This window comes from Phyllostomus discolor, chromosome 2, assembly GCF_004126475.2.
Source record: "Phyllostomus discolor isolate MPI-MPIP mPhyDis1 chromosome 2, mPhyDis1.pri.v3, whole genome shotgun sequence".
Lineage (NCBI taxonomy): Eukaryota > Metazoa > Chordata > Mammalia > Chiroptera > Phyllostomidae > Phyllostomus > Phyllostomus discolor.
The window spans coordinates 74,657,154-74,663,153 of NC_040904.2; the positions used below are offsets into that span (position 1 = coordinate 74,657,154).

General features: G+C 39.1%; 1 pseudogene; it reads right to left on the reverse strand.

The window, feature by feature from the left end:
- The window catches only part of LOC114488361, a 100,239-nt pseudogene extending 94,773 nt beyond the window's left edge, over nt 1–5,466 (reverse strand).
- Between the last annotated feature and the right edge of the window lie 534 nt (nt 5,467–6,000).

Sequence of the window (6,000 nt, forward strand, 5' to 3'; positions counted from 1 at the left end):
TCTATAGGTATTTGTTTTCTACAACTGTAGCCTTTTGGACATTGATTGATAAGTTATGCATGTATGCTGTATTCCCCCTGCACATTTCCATCCTAATAAAAGCTGTTTCGGAGAAGGCATTCTCCACCAGAGGGAATCACCACCTCCTTTCCACCAGAACAACAGATTGTGTCCAGGAAGACTCCTTTTTTTTTCATCCATGACTGGGAGAAACGCTTTGGGCCGAAACTCCCCTCATCTGCCCAGAGTCCCCCTCAGTCCTTGAATCCCACTTGATCATGGTGTATGATCATTTTAATGTATTTCTGGATGTGGCTTGCCAGTGTTTTGTGGAGGATTTTAGTGTCTATGTTCACCAGCCACACTGGCTTATAGTTTTCTTTCTTTGTTGTATCTTTATGTGATTTTGGGATTAGGATGATGTTGGCCTCATAAAAAGAGTTTGGGAGTCTTCCTTCTTCTTGGATTTTTTGGAATAGTCTCAGAAGGAGAGGGGTTAGCTCTTCCTTAAATGTTGTATAAAATTCTCCTGTGAAACCATCTGGTCCAGGATTTGTGTGTGCAGGGAGTTTTATGATTACTGCTTCAGTTGCACTAGCTGTTATCAGTGTGTTCAGGCTTTCTGCTTAAAAAATGATTTCATTTATTTATTTTTAGAGAGTGGAAGGGAGGGAGAAAGAGAGGGAGAGCAAGCTCAACGTGTGATCACCACTCATGCTCCCCCTTGTGGGGACCTGGCCTGCAACCCAGGCATGTACCCTAGACTGGGAATCAAACCAGTGACACTTTGGTTTATACTCTGTCACTTAATCAACTGAGCCACACCAACCAGGGATGCTGCTTCTTGATTCAGTTTTGGAAGATTATATTTTTCCAGAAATTTGCAAATTTCACCCAGGTTTTCAAGTTTCTTGGAATGTAGTTATTCGTTGTAATTTCTTACAATTTTTATATTTCTGTGGTGTCAGTTGTAATCTCCTCTTTCATGTCCGATTTCATTTATTTGGGTCATCTATTTATTTTTCTTGATGAGTCTGGTTAAAGTCTTGTTGACTTTGCTTGTTTTTTCAAAGGACCAGCTCCTGGATTTATGGATCCTTAAAATTGTGCTTTTTGTGTCTATGTCATTTAATTCTGCTCTGGTCTTGGTTATTTCCTTCCTTGTACTCACTCTGGGCTTTCTTTGTTGTTGTTCCTCCAGTTCTTGTAGGTGTAGGGTTAGGCTGTTTATTTGAAGTGTTTCTATCTTTTTTAGGTAGGCCTGTATTTCTATGAACTTCCCTCTCAGGACTGCCTTCGCAGTGTCGTAGGTTTTGGATTGTTGTGAGTTAGTTTTCATTTGTTTCCACAAACTTTTTGATTTCTTCCCTCATCTCATTTCTAACCCATTCATTGTTTAATAGCATGCTACTCAATCTCCATGAATTTGAATGTTTTTGAGTTTTTACTTGAGATTGGTTTCTAGTTTCAGGCCCTTGTGGTCCAAGAAAATGCTTGATATTATTTCAATTTTCTTGAATTTGTTGAAACTTGTTTTTTGTCCTATCATGTGGTCTATCTTTGAAAATGTTCCATGTGCATTTGAAAAGAATGTGTATTTTTCTTCTTTAAGATGAAAGGTTATATATATATATATTCAGTTTAGTACATTTGATTTAGGGCATTGTTCAATGCCACAGTATACTTGTATACTTGTTGGTATTTTTTTTTTTAGAGGATCTGTCCATTTTTGACAGTGGGGTCTTAAAATCCCTCAGCATAAGTGTGTAGCTGTCTATATCTTCCTCAAAGTCCTTCAAGATTTCCTTATATACTTGGGTGCTCCTAAGTTGGGTGCATATATGTTTACAATGTTTATGTCTTCTTGATGGATTCATCCCTTGAGTATTATGAATGTCCTTCAGTGTCTCTTTTTACATGCTTTGTTTTGACATCTATTTTGTATGATGTAAGTACTGATGCCCCAGCTACTTTTTTCTGTCCATTTGTTTGGAATACTATTTCCCAACCCTTCACCTTCAGTCTGTGTATGTCTTTTGTTCTGAGGTGTGTCTCTTATAGGTAGCATATGTGCAGGTTATGTTTTCTTATCCATTCAGCTACCCTATGTCTTTTGATTGGAGCATTTAATCCATTTACAATTAAGGTTATTATTGATAAGTGCTTATTCATTTTTCACCTTTGTACCTGTGTTCCATTCTCTCTCACTCTTTTTCTCCATTTTCTTAAAGCAGTCACTTTAGCATTTCTTGCGATGCTGGTTTGGTGGAGGTGTATCCTTTGAGGTTCCTTTTGTCTGGGAAGCTCTGTGTTTGGCTTTCCATTTTAAATGAGAGCCTTGCTGGATAGAGTAGTCTCGGTTGCTGGCCTTTGCTTTTCATTACTTGGAATATTTTTTGCCTTTCCCTTCTGGTGTGTAGTGTTTCTGTGGAGAAATCAGCTGCTAGCCTTATGGAAGCTCCCTTGTATATTACTTCTTGTTTCTCCCTTGCAGCCCTGAAGATTCTCTCTTTGCCTTTAAAATTTAATAGTTTAATGATGATGTGTCTTGCAGTGGGCCTCTTTGGGTGCATCATAATTGGGACCCTCTGTGCTTCCTGAACTTGCACAGCTTTTCCCTTCGCCAAAATAGAGAAGTTTTCTGTCATTATTTTTTCTGACAGGTTTTCTATCCCTTGCTCCTTTCTTTCTCCTTCTGCTTTTCCTGATTAAATGTTGTTTCATTTCATGTTGTCCTGCAGTTCCATTAAGCTATGTTCATATTTTTTGAGCCTTTTTTTTTTTTTTTTTTTTTTTTTTTTGTGCAGCAGCTCTCCTGGGTGTTTCTTTCTACCTTTTCTTCCTGCTCACTAATTCGGTCTTCTGCATTATCCAGGCTGCTTGTAATTCCTTCTAATGTGGTCCCCCCAACCCCAGATATTGTATTCTAAATTTCTTCTTGGTTCTTGTTTAGTTTCTGTTTCTTTTTTAATACTGTTGTAGTTCCCACTCAGTTCCTTATAGTTGTAGGTAAAGTTCCTTGAACATTCTTACAACCATTCTTTTGAATGTGTTGTCTGTTTGTTTGCCTCCATTTCATTTATCCCTTTTACTGGGGAGTCTTCCATTCCTTTCAATATGGGTTCTTTCTATGTCTCCCCATTTTAGGTGACTCTTTTTGTTTGTTTCTGCAATTCTGGATTCTCTGCTTTGCCAGCTGTCTTTGTGGGGTGAACTTCTGTGGTAGGGGTTCTGTGGGACTCAGTGTATAATCTCTTTGACCTCCTTGTCTAGATACTCTAGGATTGTCCTTTCTCCTGTTTGTGTCAGCTCTCCCGTTTTACTTGGGCTTTACTTGTTGGTGGCTCTTTTGTTGGTGGGTTCTTCCCTCCAGTGGGCTTACTGATGATTGCAACTTCTACCTTGTCTTGTATACTGTTGTACAGTTGTTGGTTAACACAGCAGTATTACCAGACAACCAAACCTACACCAGCCAAACAAAACAAAACAAGACAACCCCCCAAAAAAACAAACACTACCACATCAGCAGTCTCAACTGCAATTGAACTGATATTAACAAAGATGAAGAGAGGCTGCAAATATTATAAGATATGACACAGGCAATATGAGATGACTAAAAGAGGAGAAAATGTTATTGCATCGTAAGATGGAAGAGAATTGATAAGAGCTGTGATAGAACCAAAGGGAAGAAAGGGAGAGAACAAAATTTAAAATGTAAATGAAACATGAAAGGCTGATGGTAACCATAGGATAAAAAAAGGGAAGATTATATTATGAGGTTTGAAGTAAAATTAAAAAGGTATTTGACCAACGGAAGCAAAATTGCTGAAAAACCACAGCAGGGCCAATAGCGATGACAGCTGAATGCAGTTTAATAAAGGTGGAACAGGAATAAGAATACTGTAGGAAAGTTAAAAGTGAATATGAGATGTCTACAGTACAGAAAAATGATTTTGGGAGGATGGGAGAAGCAAACTAATAAGGGTAATGAGTAAAACTAATAACAGTAAAGAGTAATGATTGAGAGAGGGGGAAAAGAGAGGGAGAGAAAACAATGAAAAAATTCCTCCTTCAATTGATCAGGGGCAGGGGGAAGGTGAAATCGAGTAAGACAGAGGAAGAGAATTTTATGGGATTTAAAGTACAAAAACATAGTGAACAAATAGGAGTTCCTTTGGAGAAGTATAGCAATAACCATGGTAGATCACCCAACCAGCCACTGTTTATCGAAAGTGGAAAAGTAATAAGACTTTTATAAGAGGGGAAAAGGAATGTGAGCTGACTTAAGAAAGAGGAACACTTATGTGAGGTTAGATGGAGGAGAAATAGTGAGAGTAAGGGATAGAAACTTGGCATAGTATGAGAGAAAATCAAGTTTATAACAGCATTATAAAGCTCAGGAAGATAGCAAAATGGATTAAGACTTGGTAAGAGTGCTGTGTGGGATTTGGAATAACAATCATATGATATGAAATATATAATGTGATTTAAAAGAATAAAAAGTAAAAGCAAGAGTAGCGTGTTATTTGGAATACAAATGAAGTGAGGGAAGAAAAATTAAAATGCAATATAATAAAAAATACAAAACAAACAACAAAAAAACAAACACACATACACAAATCTGAATAAATGGAAAGAAGATACAGGAATAAGAGAAAACATGGAAGTTCTGAAGAAGAGCAAAGTGAAATTTGTGTCATCTGTTGGTGTTTGCCTTCTGATTTCTTTCTGGATCTCTGGTTTTCTCTCAGCTACAGGTCTTAATGTCTTACTCTTGAGGAAAAAAACAAAAACAAAACAAAAACGCTGCCCAGCTGGTTTTGCAGATCTTCCCAATATAGGCAGGCAGAGCGGGGCTGGGCCATTTTTTTTTCCTTGCCTGTGGTTCAGTGAGGATGGGGGCTCAGACTAAGCTACAATAATCACAGGTGTCCCGTTTCCAGCTCTTGCCCCCAGGGTACCATGTGGTTGGCACTCTCCATTCTGTGCGTTTGTACCCAACTTGTGCTGATAAGACACCTCTCTTTCCACCCCTTTGATCAGTTGCAAGGTGCACTGAGTGGGAGCAAATCACGCCAACACTCCTCGCTCATGTTTGATCAGGCTGCTGCAGGCATGAAGCTGCTGCTCTGTCACCTGGCTTTGGACACAGTCCAGCCCTCTGGCAAGTCTGGAGTCTGTCTGGGTCAGGGCCAGTCATGGTCCACCTCCTCTCCCAGCTCCAGGTGTCTCCAGAATGCACCAGGTTCTCTGGCATTGTCCCAGCCAGTGCCCACCACCCCAGCTTGGGTATGCCTTGGGCTATGTGTCACTTGCTGCCTTTCCCCGGCCCCACTACCTCGCCCCCAGTGACTTTATGTGTCCAGGTCTCTCCTGGCGCTGGTCTGGGAAGTCCCTACCCTGGGAGTGGAGGCTGACACGGCTATTCTCCAATGTACCTGTGGAAGCCGTGGTCTCAGGCGCCATGCTGCACCATACCCCAGACCTTCCTGTTGATCTATAAAACCTCCTTACCACTCATTTTGAAGCGTCCTCTGCATACTTTGGCTTACAAACTTCCTATCAGCTGAGATTCTGTTGGCTGCTCAGTTTGTTTTTCAGAAAATCAGCTAAGTGTCCCAGTTAGGTGCAGGAGTACGTGGGCTCAGTTCCCACCTACATCACCATCTTCCAGGGAACCTTAAAGCAGATTTTGAAAAATATCAAACAAATATATAAACCTCAGCAGGACTTATACAAAAGACAGATGACATATTTCCAATAAATGTAAGTGAAAGAATGAATATACATCACTATCAAACCTTAAGATATTAAACAATTAATTCTGCAATATTAAAAATCTTTCATATCAATAAATCTCACATATTAGATATAATTGAAAAATTTCTTGAAATAAATAAATGATCAAAATTTACTCAGAAGCAACAGGTAGCCTATATTTATAATTTAATTGAATTTTGTGTTTAAAAATCTTACTCTAAAAAAGAAAAAAAACACACA